At 42.7% G+C, this 19,323-nt stretch overlaps 1 long non-coding RNA gene across 1 annotated transcript in view; it reads left to right on the top strand.

The window, feature by feature from the left end:
* The window catches only part of LOC125758730 (uncharacterized), a 41,215-nt gene that overhangs the window by 14,621 nt on the left and 7,271 nt on the right, over positions 1 to 19,323 (top strand). Inside the window, exon 3 of the long non-coding RNA XR_007416361.1 lies at positions 18,528 to 18,667. This is a non-coding gene — a long non-coding RNA (uncharacterized LOC125758730). The remainder of the gene's footprint in view (positions 1 to 18,527; positions 18,668 to 19,323) is intronic.

Below are 19,323 nucleotides of genomic sequence, written 5' to 3'. Positions count from 1 at the left end.
TTTGCTGCTGGTTTCAATACGTGTCACTCGAATTACATCCATGCTTTCCTTATGCTGTCTTCAAAAGAAGAAAAATGTGAAAAAATGGCAAACACGGCCCAAGTAAAAAAAGTTTGCAAACTTTGATGTGCCTTGATGCGTTTGCTATTTCACAGAGAAACGCCAAAAAGTGTCGAATATAAAACAAAGCCTTTGCAACATTTTTGCAAAAGACCTGTTTTCTACAGGCCATGCAAAAGAAGAAAAAAGTAGTTGAAGAAGCAAGATTTTATATAAAAAAAAGCTCATTTCAGAAAAAGAAAACTCTGGTCTCAATTTTTACAATTTTTTTTATCTAAGAGCACTTAAGTCAGTCAAAACACGGTTTCAATATCGTATGTCCTCATTTGCTTTGTTCGTAAGTTGGAAAATATTGCGGTAAGTATTGCATGCCGCCACATTTTTTTTGCCCCGCTGGGAGAGTTTAGAAATTTCAGTTGCATGGACACTGAATGTACCCACGCAAGACATAAAAAAAACCTGACAAAACAAAAATATCGATCGGACATGCATGTACGATCTCTCATGGAATCACCCTCAAGGAATTACAGATACAGGTGTGACTTCCAGTTTCTGTCATTACGCTAGAGTTCACCTCGACTACTTCGTACTTAGTCGTTGCTGTGTGCTCTGACAGTGCTTTTAATGTCACTTTTTTCTTATCTGCATCGTTCTTATGTTGGCGCAACTGCGGTTAAAGTTGGCTATCTCTTCAAGGTAGACACGGTCTCCTACCTAGTCCGCTCAGGAGATGTACAAAATGCCAGAGAAGTATTTTGGCAGCTAGTCCTTTTCTTTTACCGAGTGCGTGCCACAGTTTGCACATGGGAATTTCAGCAACCCCAATGTTATATTACACAGCACCTGTGATAACTTGCACTCGAGGAAAGGGAGCGCAACTCCCATGTCAAAAACGGGGAGGCTGGAAATGGGCAACACGGTGTCCCAGACCATTCATGAACTCGGGAGGGTAACCTTCATCAAAGGTCCTGCCTGCATGTTGGAAGTCTAGTCCTTCAGATTTCGTGCAAATGTGAGTAGTCCAATGGAAAGGCAAGTACTTTTCTTTGACGAGTGTCAGGATGTAGGGACATGAAGTCCAGACAGTCAGTATGCGTACTCTTTTTGTAAACGTTGAAAGAATGTGCCAAGTCCCTTTCTAGAAACACATCCAAAAAGCTGGCATGTGGTCTGCCCTATCACCCCCGTGAACTGAATGGAATCTGCTTGGTTGTTTTGATGCATGGTGAAAGCTCCTAAGCAAAACACTTAATCACGCAAAAAAAATCCTCCATGTAGCACACAAAAACCTCTTGGCATTGGACCAAAAGTGAGAGTTATTTTGGAGCCTCTGCGTTGTCAGATACACAGCAGGAACCAAGAGAGAGAGGCAACTATTGAAGAGCAGTGGACTTGCTTGTCAACAACCATGTCAATGGGAATGGAAGTGTACAGTTCTGTTCACTTACATTCGGACTAATACGACCACTGGGGTGCATGCGTGCTGCTCTTGGCACTGGTTGGCCCAACAAGAAAGGTCTGCAACTGATGCCCCCGACTTGAGGAGGCACCTCAGTTTTTGCCTGGGTAACACCTACTTAAGTTTTGAAAAAGCCCACTACAGGCAAGTACGCGACACACCAATGGGTGCCTGTCTCAGTGACCACTGTGAATCTGATGATGCAGCGGCTGGAAAGCCCGCCTGCCCTCGCTTTTCAGCACAACACCAAGTATTATGGTGTATTATGTAGACTATTTTTTTCTGAGTGATTAAGCTTGGCTGCTTTAGAAGCTTCATCACACAACTAAACTATAAATATCTAATTGAGGTCGCAGGATAGGTGGAGGCTGACTAGAAATTGCCTTTTTGGATGTGTTGGCAAAAAGGAACAATGGAGCACTTTCCTTCTACGTCTACAGAAAGAGTACATACATTGGCTGCTACTTCAACATTTGGCAAGCGTCATTCTGACGCGTTGCCAAATGTTCAAGTACCAGCCAATGTACCAGCCAAGACGACAACTACTGACCTTGGCAAGAGTCATCTGACGTCCAAGTCAGTTAGTTGTCGTCTTGGATCGTTATGTTGTATTTGCACGAAACCTGAAGACCTGACTTCCTATATGTAGAAAGCGAAAGGGACTTTCCGACAAACAGTTACACTCCTGCGTTCCTAAAAGATGTGGTAAACAGTTGTCCAAAACCTCCCAGCCTGCCAGTGCCCAACAGAAGAAACGTGCTTCCATACCTCACGTGTACAGGATAGTGAGACCTCATCATGCGTGCTGTGTAACTATGACGCTGAGGTTGCTGACATTTCTGTGAACCAACTGAGGCATGCACTCATAAGTGGAAAGGACAAGCTGCCGAAAGAAGACTTTCCTGATGTTGCTTACAAGAACCCGTGTGCAGACTGGGAGAGCATCTACACAGGGGTGATGGGCCACATTAAACAGCTGCTGTGGCAACATCGGAATGATGCGGATAAAAAACAAGTGGTGTCAAATGCTCTGGCAGTGCACAAAGCATGACTGAGCACACTAGCACATTTACTGAGGTCTCGGACAAGGCCACGGTAATCTGCAACGGCAGCTGTGGCTATCTGCAACTCTAAACAGCGGAACCTCTCACGGCCACAACGGCACTGGTGCAAAATGCGACACTGCCCGGCAAGAAAATCTCCACACTTGTCACCCTTACTCATTCTAGACATCCTGGCTGAATCTCAGTGTTTCTGCCTGTAACAGAACGAAAATATGATTCAGAGACTCACGCTTCAGTGCATGAAGCTCTCTGAGGATGATGACCTGCCTCTTTGATGAAAGAGCAGCATGGTGAACCAGGGATGCTCTAGTTGTGCTCAGGTTTTCGAATGCGCCACAGTGCCTTTGCTCTTCTCTCTGAGAAAGCAAGGGAGCCCTCGGTTTCTTCTGGAAGCCACTGCCACTTCTGTTTTTCCATTAAAATTCCTCGGCCAAGGTCAATCTGCACAAGGCAGCACATAAGGTCTTTAAAACTGGCAAAATCTTACATTGGAATTTCTGTAGAAGCAAAAAAACCGATTTTCAATAGGCCAACCCAGGCATCCTTTTTTAAAGGTAGGGTACTCATTTTGGCTGGTTGGTTCATATTTTACAAGTGGAAACAGTGCTAAAAAGACGGGACAAGAAAGGACACAGACCCCCCAATGGCAACTGTCCCAATAACCAAATGTGTTTTAGTTCTTCCAGTCAGCACATATATACTGCACCAGTAACGCAGTGAAACAGAAAAAAAAACAGACTCAGACCTGCGCAGAGGAAATAAAGTGATCAATGGGATGGCACATTCCATGTCCTTGCAGAAGTCGGCAAAATCGAAGGGAGCTTACACATGCTTGCCGCTATTCTTGATACGATAAGATGAGTGCGTCTCATTTCAGAAACTTATATCCACAATAGTGTCAAGGCATGTGTAAGCCTACCCTTGATTTCCCTGCTTCCGAAGGAAATAGAATTGCTGTCCTATTGATTGATGCCTCTGCACAGGCTGAGCCTTCACTTCTTTTTTTGTTTCCTTGCGTTAGTGGTGCAGTATATAAATGCAGACTGGAAGAATCAACACATCTGGTTGTTAATCAAAGCTGTGATCTCCTTTCTTGCTCCATCTTATAAGCGCTGCTTTCCACTCATAAAATGTCTTAATAGGTAAGGCTCTGCAATTACAACCTTTATTTTATTTTTTCTGAACTACCCCGATCCGCCCAATGTTGCACATGACCTTGACGATGCATGATTACTCTCTACCGTATATGAGAAAAGTACTAAGGTCATTTCAGCACAGCACAACTCTAACTGCACAGGGAAGCAACATTAACTGTATGCCCTGGAAAGCTTCCTCAATGAAAAGCTTAACACGAAACTGCAACTGCGCAACTAAATTGAAAGATATGTCAAATTACCTCTGTAATACACAAGATGCACAACAACAATAGAAGGGAAGATGAGCCAACAATGAGACAAGTCTCATCTCCTTTCTATGGTAGTTATGAATTTTGTGTATTCAAGAAAGCATGTAGCAGTTATTCCAGCAACAAGTATTCATAAAAAATTATCTTATTAAAAAAGTACTGACACAAAATTTTACATCTCGCTTTTTCCTGTTGAAATAATCAGCTAATGACACGCTAATCACGACTGGAAATCTTGTTTGCTAGAGCACACAACGATGAATCATTTGGACACATATTTATAGCACCTAGTCGCAATTTCGGTTTCAGAGAGTGCTGAGAGAGGTGGGGTCTAGCGTGGTTTGTAAACACAGCTGGCCACATGAACGCACAAAACAGCAACGCACTCACAATGCATGCCGCAGATTGTGACTGCACGTCAGCACCGCGTTGACAACTGCTGGTTAGAGCGCACATAAGGGTCATGGCAGCCTGCACAAACTCGTGATGTAGATGGCTGTTGGTTTACATACACACCAAAGTGATTTCACAAAGCTCCATTTTGCGCCCAGTTGCATGGCACACACTTTAAAATTTATTCTAAATATGTTCTAGGCTATATTAATTATCGATATTTTGTAGATGATGTGCGTGTGTGTGTCAACACAAATCTATCATACAAGTTATATCAGCTTCAAAATTTTGTGTCAGTGCTCTTTTAATACATAACCCTTTGTCCCATCTTTTTATATTACAGTCAGTATACCACTCAACACAATCAGGTGTATATGAGCTGTGCCACTGTAAAATCCAGAATGTGCCACATCATAGAGCTCAAGCCAAATGTATAGAGTGACCTTAGTTTCATGCTGAACAGCCATTTGGTTTTGTTTTTGTGCTTCTACTTGCCACCAAGGCATGTGCACTCTGGCCTATGTAATACTTTCTGTATGAAAGTATCATTTCACAGATAACTCAGTCTGAAGTTAACAAAATGTATTAAGTGCCACTTGCTACAACCACCCCTCCATGTAACAGCAGAATGACCGATTCTCCAATACACAACTTGTCCCACAAGAAGAGGCAACACTGACAGTGGCACATTCTGCTGGTTTTTTCAGAATGTGAAATATGTCTTCTAACAATCAAAAGCTAATCTTCAAGTCACATTGTGTGACAGAAGCGTGCGTCTCCCTCTCCCCCCCCCTCACAGAAAAACAGCATATTAAAAAGGAACTGAGCCACACAGCTTAAGATGAACGGGATGCAGGGCTTAAGCGAGGTGAGTCGGCTGACAATGAAACGTCCAATTATGCCGTGACAACATAACTTCCCACATAGCGAGCACTGCCAGAACGCTCACTAGGAGTGAAACAAAAGCTTGTCCAGAAACTTTTAGCCATGCTCTCAAAGCCACACACATTTGAAGTTGTGTAAATGTGCATATGCAGTCTCTGAGGTCAAATACTATTATTTTTGTCACATTACGCATTACTCGAGCACATCGATAGCATTTAACAGTATCACGGTATATTGTTAAAACACACCAGCTGTATTATGAATAAAACTTTTAGAGCTTTCATTATTTTATTTGAAATGAACATTCATCTGTTGAAAAGGTTAATCAGTCACTCAATAGTAAGAGGCTTGTACCGATTCCTGCACTGCACCTATTTTAAGCGATCTTTATCAATAGGTGACAAAGTGACAATAACAGTTGCTTTGTTTGAAACACATCTCACGACAACACGTAGAGAAAGCACCTTCCCACACGATTATACACTGTGCGTAATGTCGTAGCCACTAGACAATGTCTACCCACCTATCGGAAGCATGAAATCTCTTTCACATTAAAGTGGCAACAGCTCCTCCTGCTGATCTTTTCTGTGAATTTTTCCCAAATATCACACCTTCTTTAGGAGATGAAAAATCCTTCAGGGTGTTGCTGGAGCCAATGTTTCAAGCACGTGGTCTTGTCTTCTTCATGATAGCAACTACCTTGAAGAAGACGAGACCACTTCTTGAAACGTTGGCTCCAGTGACACCCCGCGTTCAAGCATTTTCCACCTCCTCAAGCTTCCATCTCCCCATGAACTACTTTCTTGAGGACTGATTCATCCTGAATGGATTTCGTTGTTGTAATATAAGCAGTTCAATTATTTTTCCTCGTTTTTCACTATCGACAACTATACTTCATCTCACAAGCTCGTTGCAGCAATGTGGAAGCTATGAGGTGTAAGCAAGCCACATGCTTATGAAGCAAAACATAGCTCTACATACAACTGCCTTAGAATTGGCAAGGTCGAGACGTTCGCATTTGTTTGGCACATGCTACGTCAGAGCGATATGTGACACACTAATCCCACTTTGCACGTACGTCCTAGGACTAATTATTAAAGAGGTAACTGCTGGTGATTGTGATTATAAAGCGACGTGGCCGCATCCATCAGATGTGACCACCTGCTTTGATCCGATCTCATGATTGCTACTTGCCCACTATCTTGACATCAAAAAATAAACTACGCAATCAGCTATCACTTTGTGTCATCTCATGCTGAGGACAAAGCATAAGGTAAGTTTTGTTTTTATTATTGAGATCAGGTGCTTGTTCGCTCACACCTGCTAAGAATTTGAGAGTGTATCTTTGAAACAATGCAAAATATTCGCAAACACATTGCTGTTGAAGTGCCAGACACAATATAAATCAAATAAAAAGCATCACTTTAGACATTATGGGCAACAGTGCACAATGACGAGTTGAAAAATTTGACTCAGAAGGCACCCGCTTCAAGCGATGCCGCAATGCTTTGTTTTTTCCTGTGCTGCCATATGCTGGCTTTACTTGCCAAACAAGTGCCTTTAGACAAAATGGAGATGCAAAGCAGCCAGCACAGCACGGATGAATACATTATGAGAGATTTTAACTTTTCCTATTGGCTAAGCAGTCTCCACAGCAGTGCGACCAACTTGTGAGATGGGAGTATAGTTTACCTGATATTTCTGAGTTATATATATACCTTTAAAAAAACAAAGCGAATTTAAGGGATCATTTTCTTCGTTAGACACAACATAGAGACAACCAACAGACAATCATGCCAAGGAAGATATAGGAGACATCATTGTAGTAATTATGATATAAATGTCAAGAAATTAAGATCATGTGCCATGTGATATGTGATACCAGCAAGAAAAAAAAAAAAGGATGTTCCACATTCGCCGCCATGGCTACGAGCGGCATTGGCTAACACTCTCAGGTTTAAATACACAGATATACCCAATAAAGTGTACGGGAGGACGACCATTGTCGTACCTTATTTGGTAAAGGATCGGACACATTACTTCAACATTGCAGGTTCATTCAGTCCCTGATGGTGGCAAGTTGTCCATTCATCCACTTTAATTTCTTCACATTTATATCATAATTACTACAAATAACATCCCCAATGCTTTCCTTGCCTTGGTTGTCTGTTGGTAGTCATTAATGTTATGATATACATGTAATACTGGTGTCACACGAGCAATTTTGACTGCGATCAGGGGCGATACGAATTAGGCTCGATCAGGATCAGGCGCTGCTACACGGTCATGTCTAATCGCGATCAGGCCCGATCAAGATCAAGACCATCACGATCTGCGCATCGAGATCTGGCTCAGATCGCGATTGGAATTGTCTGTACCAAACTCTATCCAGATTAGTTTGGTCCGTGTAGCAGCGATGATTTTTGATCGCGATCAAGAAATCTGATCTGGATCGACCTTGATCACGATCAAAAGTGCACGTGTGACACCGATATTAGACACAGAAGCATCCTATATGCAGCTTGATATTTTTTCAAAAAGAGAACTCAAACCATGGTGACGTTGCCCTTAATAGACTGTGTCAGTGTGGTGAGGAATGGGAATATGTTTAAAAAATGCTCAAGCAAGTGGCAACTGAGCATGCAGCGGGCTTTTGTTAAAGGGGTGGTGCCATAAAATTTGCGGCTTGCACATTCCTTGTGGCAAACGTTTCTTAGTGCTCCATGAAACATGATGCATGCTCCAAAATCAATATATTCCTGATAAATAATGTAATGCTGCCTTATTTATGCGAATGACTTTGGGTTTCTGGGGGCCGAGTTAAACACTGATGTCACTGTGTAGGAAGTTTGAACACCTGGGCCCACAAAACTGTAACACACGCAAGCAACTGTCCGGACGCCTTCAACACTTGCTAAAATTTTCTCATAGAGAACATTAGTGTACGGCATTCCATAATATGCAGAGGTGTTTGTGGAATACCAGGTTACTGGACAACGGTATCGACATCTTGTGACTTTTTGTGCAACCACAATTATAGGCGCGTTCTTTGTCTCCGCTGAGTGACCACGGTGAAAAATTTTTTCAAAAGGCAACGCATTCAGTACTACACCGTTGCCGAGAACTTACTCCGGCAGAGAAGTAGAACACACTAGGTTTTTGCAACAACAAGCCGCCTCTCTCGCGATGCCACGGTGCGTGCACCCTTCCCCCAGCGGAATAGTTACTGAAACGTCTCTTCATCTCGGAGGCTTTTCTTCTGGCGATACCGGTTGTCCCCGGCCCCTACCAAACGGCTGAGGGCAGCACAGGAAAATTGAAAAGGCGGATTCGGTGCTTGCCTGGTTATCTTCCTGCTGCCAGGTGGCCCTACTTATTTAGACTCGCACGTTTACGGCTACGGTAACCCGGTATGCTAATGCAAAGCGTGCGAACAAACTAACATTCTGTATTGTCACTGGTTCGCGTGATGATGTGAAGCACTTTGCAAAATACCAGCAAGCTTGGCTAGTTCGGCAACACGCTGAGAAAAATGAGTGAGTGTAGGTTCGTAGCCGGCACTCTCTTGGCTTTGTCGGTGCAGCAGTGCTGTGGGTCACCGCTAATTACACGTCACGAAATCTTTCGTTACACTTCCTACACAGTGACGTCTGCGTCAGATGCACTAGCATTGGGCCTCGATTTCAAGAACTTGGGCACACTTTGGAAGCAAATTAAAATATATTATAAACATTTGCTGTGTCCAACACTTCGTGCAGGGTGTCCTTGCATACAGAGGAAGCCTACAGCAGCAGGCTTTTTATAGCCTGAAAATTTGGTGGCACCACCCCTTTAAGTGTTCAGTGTAGCAGTTTGTTCTGTCGAAGAGCATGTTTTATATTCACCATCTATTTTGATTAGTACTGTAGCATTACATACACAAGAATAGCATAACACAAAAGCCAGCTGCTATAGCTATACAAACACAGATGCTGTAGTCCAAATAAGATACGGAGAGAAGGGAGACTTGTAACAGCGCTGGTCCTGTCATTACGTGTCCTATTTCTTTTCATGTCCCATTTGCGCTAAAACACACGCCTGATGAGCTAACTAGCCTTATCAGAGAATCTTCTGCCTCGTCAGTATACATCCTTTCATCAGCAAGCACACAGGACTATGCTAATTATACCACTGGTAGCTTAATGTATACAATTGCATGCTGACAGTACATTCATGTGTAAACAGCAACACTCTGGCAGAATATGAAGTCTGCATGCCAGTTTTCATGACTGTACGATGTGAAACGTGGATGCTCATTGGTACAATATTACTAACAAGCAAAGGTGATGCACACGCATACACACAGACAGCACGAACGCCTCTACACTCGAGGCACGGGTCCAGGTTACTGTTTCATCAAAAACTACGTTTAACTAACTCAAGCCACAGTTAAATTGCATAATAAACATTTCATGAATTTCTGCTTATTACCACCACTTCGACGCTAGGCAAGCAGAAATAAGCCAAGTTGCAAGTTATATCGCACACGAACGTGAACACGATGTTGACAAACTGTAAATCGCGTTGCAGATTTTAACAACGATGCAACGCAAGTGCCGCTCACTACAATACACATAACAAAAATCGATCATCATACACATGCATATTCTCTCGGTTGTTACATATTTGCTTCCGTACGACCGTGCCAATGCGCCATGGCTCTGCTCAAACGAGCGTCGTCAAGGCGAATCGGTAACGCGCACAATGTCGGTCACCCATAGAGGTGCGTAAGGCTGAGTCTTTACAACGTTTCGTCCGTATGCCGTAACACAGCATTGCACTAAGTTGCATACTTTGCAAAATATCCTGTGCCACTTACCTTTAGCTTCTTTCATGCAGCGGTGCAGTAGGCAGCCACGGGAGTCGGCCATCACATGCGCAGTCTTCCGCCGATTCCTTGAACAGCTCGTACTTGACCGAAGCTCCAAGAACCACGAGAATTGCGCGCAAGCTTTACACATTGCACAAACGATGGACGGCGCTTTCGCACACGAAATTAATGCTTTTGCCTTGAAGTTCCAGTGGACGTAACGAGACGCCCAGCGCGACAACACAAAGAAAGATAGCATATTGGCTTTGGCTGTGGATGGATTTGACTTACATTTTTCTTTTCTTTAAAAAAGAGAGAAAACAAAACCATCGAAGAGTTCAATTAAACAGTGAATGCATATTATTAGGCAGAATAGTATAAAAATAAAACTACCAACTTATTTTAAAGAACATTTTGCTACGGCGCAAGTCAAATACTCTTTCAGCAGATCTGTATTTTTTGTTGTTGTTATAGCAGACGACAGGCTTCTGCCAGCACGCACGTAGTTGTGCGACTTTACGTTTCTGTCGGCGATGTTTTCCTCCGAAGCAAAGCTCTACATTCTCAATGAACCGTAGGGCTACTATAAAGTAACAGGTATTTTGTTACGTCGAAGGAAAATGTAGCAAGCTTTCGTGATCAGCTGGTGTCGCCGCTCGTTCGCTTAGGCAATTGATCGAAATCCCGTGCTGAATTTGGGATCGAGTGAGATATCGACTAGCACGTCTCGAATCAGTGCGGCACATAGCTAGATGCAAGGGGGTTGGCGGCGTACGTCGTACTGATTTCGCGCGATGACCGACTAAATGGCAAAAGAGCTTTGGGGATCAAGCTTCAGCTGCTCAAGCTTGTGACTGGGCGACCCAACAGCTTCACCAAAAGCCAGTATCTGCAGTGATGACACATAAAACTTCATGATGTCACGCGCGAGCGAATGACAACCAACAGCGAAGAGAGAGGACAAAAGCGAGCGACGCCAGGCGAGATACGATCGCGTAATATCTGCTTAAATAATAAATACGATCGCACATCGTACCCAATGGCACTCGCACATATTCTGCTCCAACTTTTCTCCTAGAATTAAGCAAGCGAACCGGTGTGTACTGTGTGGTGTAGGTTGCTAACGACGCAGGTTGGTGGCAGAGTGTTGTTGTCAGGTGTGGGTTCGATCCTTAAACAGAGCGACGTTTTTTCTTTTTCTTTTTTTTTTCTGTGAAGCCTTTTATACACTGCTGTCTCCTTTTACGTGTTATCTGGTAACACACCAGCACAAAACAAGGAAATGAAGCACCAACTATAGCCATTATGGCATTGTTGTGGTACTCTATTTTTTTTTGTTTGTTTTTTTTTGTCATGATACAGTTGAAGATGCTACAACATAAGGATTGAAGCAAGTGATCGAACTAAACGAAAAAAATAAGGGGCACAATGTCAAGAGACAGATCTTGGGCAATGCTGAATGTCTGTAAAATGACTGCAGCTAAATATCTACATGATTGAGCTTGCTAAAGGAATGTCAGGTTGGTAAACTGATAATTTAAAACAAGTCTCACGACCTATTGAATAGAGATGTGACATAGTAAAGACATCACTTGAGAGTAGTGCATGGTCTGTCCTGTTTGTAACGCAAAGGGTAACGCAAAGGGTGCCATAGTGAATGCAGATAAATAACGCAGAGAGTAAGCAGATCAGAAAATTTGCACTACATAAAACGCAGTCATTTGACACAGGATGGGGAACTTCAAATTGCATTTAGAGGTATTCATAGTGCAGTGGATATGAAAGTGGCTGACAGCTTTAGCATCATATTATGAGGTAAACAGCCTTTCACACACTCAGTGTTACACATGTGTGTCCATGTAGCCGATGATCTACATCATAAAGCACTTGTTGCTAAAAAAGAGGTCCTTTTGTCATGTAACGTGCAAAAGTGTGCATCTCAAGCATTATCTGTGCTGCGGTCTGAAAGAGCACTATTGAAATTTTTCAAAACAACCCAGTTTTATGACAGTCCGTCAATCTGTGATGAACGCTTTTATGTATATATGCGCATCACTTATTCTTGCATTCACAATTTCCTTATTATTTTTCTACCCACTTTCTCCTCTCACAGTGCGGGACAACAAATCAGTGCAATCTGGTTAATTTCCCAGCTTTGTCTTTTTTAACTCCGGCCCTCTTGGTCTTTCTCTGTACCTCTGTAGTTTAATAGGCATTCCCGTGCATTCGTGAACTTGAGTAAAGTTAAGTGGTAAATTTCAATCATACTGCCATGTTTCAAAATTGGCTCCTTGATATCATGCATGAAAACTGATAACTTGGCATGAGGCGTTCACATATTATTTCCAAGGGTGAAAGCCACCAAATTTTTACAAGTTAGGCTTCTTCAAGAGTGAGCTTCCAAACGATGACACAAGTCGAAGTGCATTGATGAACAGCATGAGCAGTTATTAGCACACGCTTACCACAATGAAGGAAGAAATGAGGCATTTGAACAGCTATAGAACCTGAAGATAGAGGTATTTACAGTTGCGACATCATAAGGCTTACATGAACTATTCAGTCTTTGTGGTGGCAGCAGTGAGCTTGCTCTTGTACAGATGCAAGTTCATGATTTCGCACTCTGTGGCTGGCATACGTAAACACATAAGTGCACAAGAGCACTTTTTGTGCAAGTAAATCAGAGAGAGAGAAGCTCTTTAACAAAACTGCAGACATCTCCTGAGGCTTATGTACATATGAAACCGTGCACAAGCATGGCACAACATGCAAGAAATGTATATCTTGTCAAGACAAGTGCGTCAGAAAAGTCAAGATGCTATCGTATACAGAACATAAGGTTGCACTACTTAATGATCCACGTACATGCTGTCACGACTAAAAGCTGGCAGGTTGACAGAGGACAACGAAGTAAGGAGCACGAGCAGCAACCACTGTTTCTCTCTCAGGAAGATGACGTTGAAGCATCTGATTTTTTGATCTGTCAATACAGACCTTGTTTTTCCTTGTCGCACCGTGGTCCTGCGTCCTGTTCTTTCTGTGTTGTGACAATATTGTGTCTACAATAAGGTGTGACCTCTGAGATACATTTAATGTGGTCGTTGAGGAAGCACATTAGTGAGCTAGTGCAAGTGACATTCCCATGCCTCTGAGTATACTGTGATGATTACATATAACAGTGGCAACACTCTCTAATACTGCCTAAGGGAGACTGCTTGTTCTAAGTGCATCTGTCAAATTTGCAAAGCTTACAGGATTGGGTCTTCTTTTATTGATATGATTGTTGGTTTAATACCAGGATAGTTCAAAACCACATAGCTATGACAAAACGAAAGCAATTTTTAGTCTTCTTACGGCAAAGAGAACGGTCTTCAGTGCCAGTGCCAAAAACATGTGGCTACTTGGATTTAACTGGTAATTTCATGCTGTATACTTAACTGCAGCTAAACAACTTTACTCCCTAACTCCAGGACATGTAACCGTACAGCCTACCTCATAAGGTTTCTGGGTAGCCAATCCTTGAAGATAGGAAAATATTTTTTAATCATGCAAAAGTCACGTACTTTTGTTGCACCAAGTAATCTACACTCTTGGTTTCAGTAATAGAGGATCTCACCTATAACAAATGTGAAAACCTACCACAGAATTACCACGCATTGCAGGTAAAATCTGTCATAACCTTTGAACACAGTCCAACCACATCAGCAGAGCTCTTGCTACATGTATATTCAGCTAAAATGAGCTACCTCAAACTGTGAACGCCTGTATCACTGTTTAAATTTTTGTTGGCTCATGGCTGTTGCCTTTTTGTCTACATGCAAAGCATATAGCATCGCCGTCTTGTAGTGGTACCCCAAATCTGTTTATTCTCTGACAACCAAAGTAGTGTTATTTTCAGGAACCTTCATCCCAGCTTTTCCTCCATGTATTCAAATCAACTAACATAACTAGCCCAAGCAGGTTTGCCTCCTTTAGAGTCCATACTGTGGGAGATGTACAAGAATCGGTTAATGTGTAAGCTTGTCGAGCTATTTCCCAAGCATATTTGTCTATCTGTAAGATGGCGCCTTTTGATAGGAATACATGGGCTTCAGAGAAAATACATGTGAAACACTTAGTGGCATATAGTACGCAACAGCTCAAACCCATGACTTATCAAATGTGCCAGGGATTGAACCCCCATCCTTCTGAGCATATGTGCAGTACTGAACCCTTGACCTACAATGTTTGCAGAACTCAAACCTCAAACTGTTCACATAGAATATGGAACCCTCAATTTTTAAAATATGTATATTGCAACTTGAACCCCGAAGTATTATGGTGCATAGGGTATTGAACCCTCAACCTTTTAAGTAAAACCTGTGACTTATGGTAAATGTGTTTACATGGACTTGAACGCAAAATCTTTCAAGCATTTAGGGAGTCAAAACTTTGACCGGCAAGGTAAAAAAAACTTCAAGCCGAAACCTTCCATGTGTGCAGTGTATCGAATCCTCGACATCCGACGTATATGTAGGAACGCGAACACCGAACCTTCAAAGCATGTAGGGTATCGATTCCCTCGAGCTGAACAAATCGAACCCTTGGCATCTGAAGTATACAGGAACCTGAACACTGAACCTTCCAGGTGTGTAGGGTATCAGTCACTTGACCTCTGAATTGTAGAGACTCGAACCTCTGAACCTTACAAACATGTTTGTGTATTGAACCCTCGACCATGTCTACATGTATTATACCCTTGACTTCTAATTAAAGTATGAAGGAACTCTAACACTGATCTTTACAGAGTGTATTGTATCAAACGTTCAACCTTAGAACCTTTCAAGCATGCAGGTCAAGGGTATCAAACCGATGACCTCCGAAGCATAACCCATAACTGATTATACCAGGTGTTTTAGAACTCGAACTGTCTACTTCTGAGCATGAAGTCGATTGAACTATTGACAGCTGCATATTCAGGCACTCCAACTCCGAACATTCCAAGTGTGTAGTGTATCGAAATGTTGAGACAAGGGACCTAATTGAACCCAACGTCCAGCAGAGGCTATATGAAGCTCTAGCTAACATGTGCTTCCTACATTGAAAATTTCCTGAGATTTTGTGCAACATTTTTGTACAGAGTGAGCATGGGACAAGACCAACCACGTTATATACCATTATATCATGCATCACAGTTCCAAAGAAACCATTTTTTTCTGTGCATTGACCATTATACACCTCTAATTAATACCGTTGTCACACGGGCACTTTTGATTGCGATCAGCGCCAATCAAGATCGGATTCATTGACCGCAATCAAGAATGGTCGCTGCTGTACGGTCCAAACTAATCCGTATCGCACTTGGCTCAGACGTCAGTCAAATCGCGATCAGGGAGCAATATCGCGATGCGCTGATCGCGATCATCTTGACCTCGATCAGGCGTGATCGCGATTAAAAGTGACTGTGTAGCAGCACCTCATCCGGATCGAGGCTGGGAACTTACGCAGCGTGTTTTGAATATGTTTGCTCGTGGGGGAGGGCGGGGGGAGAGGGGGAGGGGCAGGTGGTAATCTGCTGGTGCCGTCCCTGAACTAAGGGTTTGCAATGAATGTGGTGTCCTGGCTTTGTACTGTTATTGCCATGCGTTAACTGCTATTTCACTACAGGTATATATTTTGTTTACTGGTGTGTTTAGGTATTCCTTTCATTGTAATTCACCTGACATATTATTACGTACGTATACTGATATATATATTCTTGCACGACGTCGCTGTATTTAGCGAAAACTAGGAAGTGCAAAAATTAGTCCTCCCTCCTTGCATGCCAGTACGCTTGACATTCAATGTGTGGGAAGGACACCTGAATATGTAGGTCAGTCCTTGCATGCGAGCTCCTTGCATGCCTATGTACGCTTGACATTCAAATTGCGGGACACCTCACTGTAGATCAGTCCTGGCATACTCATTGCATGCCTATAGTACGCTTGACATTCAGATTGAGGGACACCTGAATGTAGGTCAGTTTGTAAATAAATAATTCCAAATACAATGCTATATACACGTGTCATGGATATAAGTGTGATCCAAATACGCACTTTTCATGACAGGCACGTAGCCAGGATTTTTTTTTGTGGGGGGGGGGGCAGCAAGGCCTAATTGTTTGAAAGAAAGCTTTCCATGGCAAAAATAAAGAAAGAATTGCCCGGGAATATAGAAGGCTGCGTGAATTTCGGGGGGGGGGGGCGAGACCCCCCCCCCCCATTTGCCTACGTGCCTGGCTGACGACATTGTTGCTACCTTACATGTCCTACAGATCTGCTTGTGTGATCAAGAAATGTTCATGTGTGGGGTATGAATGTTTTCAATACATCCGTATCATAAATACGGATTCCGTTCGTTGTGTAAGGAAGATAAGGATACTGACATTTGGTGCATAAGGAATGCCGTATGGGCTTGCGGATGTTAGTCTTAAGGAGCGAACGGAATCCGTATGTGCGATACGGATATGCGGACAGATCGGTCCGCATACGCCATGCTTTCCACATATTCCTTATAGCCGTATGGCTCTTTCCATACAACAGATACGGACTCCGTTCGTTCCTTAAGACTAAAATCCGCAAGCCCATACGGCATTCCTTATGCATCATATGTCAGTCTCCTTATCTTCCTTACAATTTCCGTAAGCGTCCGTATACATCCGTAAGAAATCCATATATTCCTTATGGCAAATATACGGAATCCGTATGTTTTCCGTAAGATCACATATGGAATTTTTCAATAGGGATGTATGCCAGCAACCAACTTAAGTATATTCATGCAAAAGGGTTATTTCCAACTGGTTCATTTGGGGCAAGAGCCCACAGTTTCCACGAATGGGCATACCTGGTAACCGTTGCACATCCTGTTACTGTGTTCTCGCACTCATTATTATGTGCCACTTACTCTTGTGACGTTCCACCAAGGTGAAATTACTTCACATAAACAGCAGCGAGAAGGCTTTTGCTAGCCATTTCAATTAAGACAGCGTTACCGTAGCTTTTAGTTCCAGTAAACCAGCTAAGCTGTATAGAAGAGCGTACTCCATGTGTTTTTCACCATGGACAGTGCATTTTGCCTGGGAACATGGCTTAGTTTTGCAAAGGAAAATGTTGCCTTTCTGTAAAACGTGGTACTGGGAAATGGCATTGTGCCAAAAATATCAATGTTTATGACTTCTTGCAGCACGCATTGTTGTACAGGGATGTTAGCATTTTCATAAATGCAATGCATGGTGCCTGAAGAATATAGCGGCCCACTTTAAAATTTATAACTTCATGATTTCAGTATCTGGAACAGACTTTACTGTATACGGTTTGTTTCTGGAAAGCTTCAACCTATCTTGCAATTCTTCAAGGCCAATACTGAATTTGCTGTGTACATTTGGCTGCACATTCTCATCACTTATGCCAAACAACAGGCTTGAGTGATTTGTGGAATTCTTGTCAATCAATTTTATTGATTACCTCGGACAATCTATTCTGCTTCCCACAGTTATTGGGTGGGACGTTAAACCCCAGATATTATTATTATATTATCCCACAGTTATTGGGTGCTTTGTGTGCATGTGCTATGCATGCTAGGAATGAAAACAGTGAATGCAGCTGGCAGCATCAACGAGTACAATGCCCATAGGCTAGTATGAGGTGCGAAATGTTGCCACTGCTAGAATTTACATTGTGTGTGCATGGTTTAGCTGATTGTGTAATTTAGCACTTTCCAGCTACTTAGGCAGTTGGAGCAGATGTGGATCATGTTTACTGTGGTATGGCACGGCCACCAAGTTCGTGCATTCTGCATACCAGGAAACCTGACACGAAGCAACGTATTGCTGTGATGGCAGCTAAGTGAGAACGAATGAGTTTGTCTTCTCTGTCCATTTGTCAATACCATTACACAGGCTTGTTAAGTGCATTCAAGCGGCTTTAGCTATGCACTAGCAGCTACAGAGCCAGTAAAGACAGCCAATTTCATCATCAGAGTTCACTCTGCAAATCCCACTTTCTATAAAGGACATTGTTTTGTGATAGCTTAAAGTCAAAACTTGCTCAATTAAACACTTCTTGGTGTCTGACATTACAGGAATTATGATAATTGTTATATCTCATGTGAAATTATGCCATTGTTTTTTTTTTCATATTCTTACTTTGCATACACACTTTACGACTGCACCCTCCCCAACCGAATCTTTACTAGTGCTACATTCTGTTATGGGTGAAAACAATTATTGAACTAAAAACCAGGCCAAGGAAAGCAGTATGATGCCCTGTAATGTAGGAGGATGCTGCTATTGCAGTCTTTAGTCTAGAGCTGAATTTAATGAGAAAGGGCAGCAATGTAGGTCACCTGTTGATATTTGAAGACCATAATTGTGTTGTGGTCATTTTGTTATCGCAGGAAGCATCTTCAAAAAGCAGTGCTACAAGGATGTGAGCAGCAGTTTCCCTTCAACGAACGGGTCAAATTCATGGAAGCCACGTGCCTGCTGCTTCTCGCCTACACAAATATGCAGCCACCATAGTAAAGTTCTTGCAAAGGTGTGAGACATCCCTGTGCTGCATGGATTGCGCATGTTAATTGCCTGTTTTTTATAGCTTATAGTAATGTGTCTACAAGTGTACTTCCTTCCATTGTATGTTTACATTCTCTTAAAGGGCCAGTCAGCAGGCTCCTACTTCTTTCTTTTACACCTCCCAAACAAGCTCGCTAATTCGTACAGAGGGCCGCAGGAATCACATTGTGCGAATGTCAGACACTCCACTTCTAAAAACAATAACCGCGCCTCCTCTTCAGCGCTTGACCAGTCCTCTTTGCTAGCGAAGTGGTGTAATGTTGCCTATGAGCAACATTAAGTAACGCTGACTGTTGAATAGTCCTCTGCAATACGAAATGGCATTTTGGCTTTGTGATGATGCAGTATCTGTGGTTGTCACAAGTGTTGCGAATTGGTTTATCTCGCCAGTGCTTTGACTGTGCTTCCTCACCGCACCACTCTGGCACAGTGGCACACCGAGGAAGCCCCTCTTCAGGATGGTCAGGCTGAGCGAGAGACTGAAACCAGCTGGAATGTTTGTTCTATCTCCTGTGGCTTCATTATTACACCACTTAATCAAAAAATTCATGTGACAACATGTTCACGTTGTACAAGCGTGCAGTTGTCACAAGTTTTAGACTCCGGAGTTGTTTAGGGGCC

Source organism: Rhipicephalus sanguineus, chromosome 5, assembly GCF_013339695.2.
Source record: "Rhipicephalus sanguineus isolate Rsan-2018 chromosome 5, BIME_Rsan_1.4, whole genome shotgun sequence".
Taxonomy (NCBI): Eukaryota; Metazoa; Arthropoda; class Arachnida; order Ixodida; family Ixodidae; genus Rhipicephalus; species Rhipicephalus sanguineus.
This window is presented reverse-complemented; position numbering and strand designations above follow the sequence as displayed.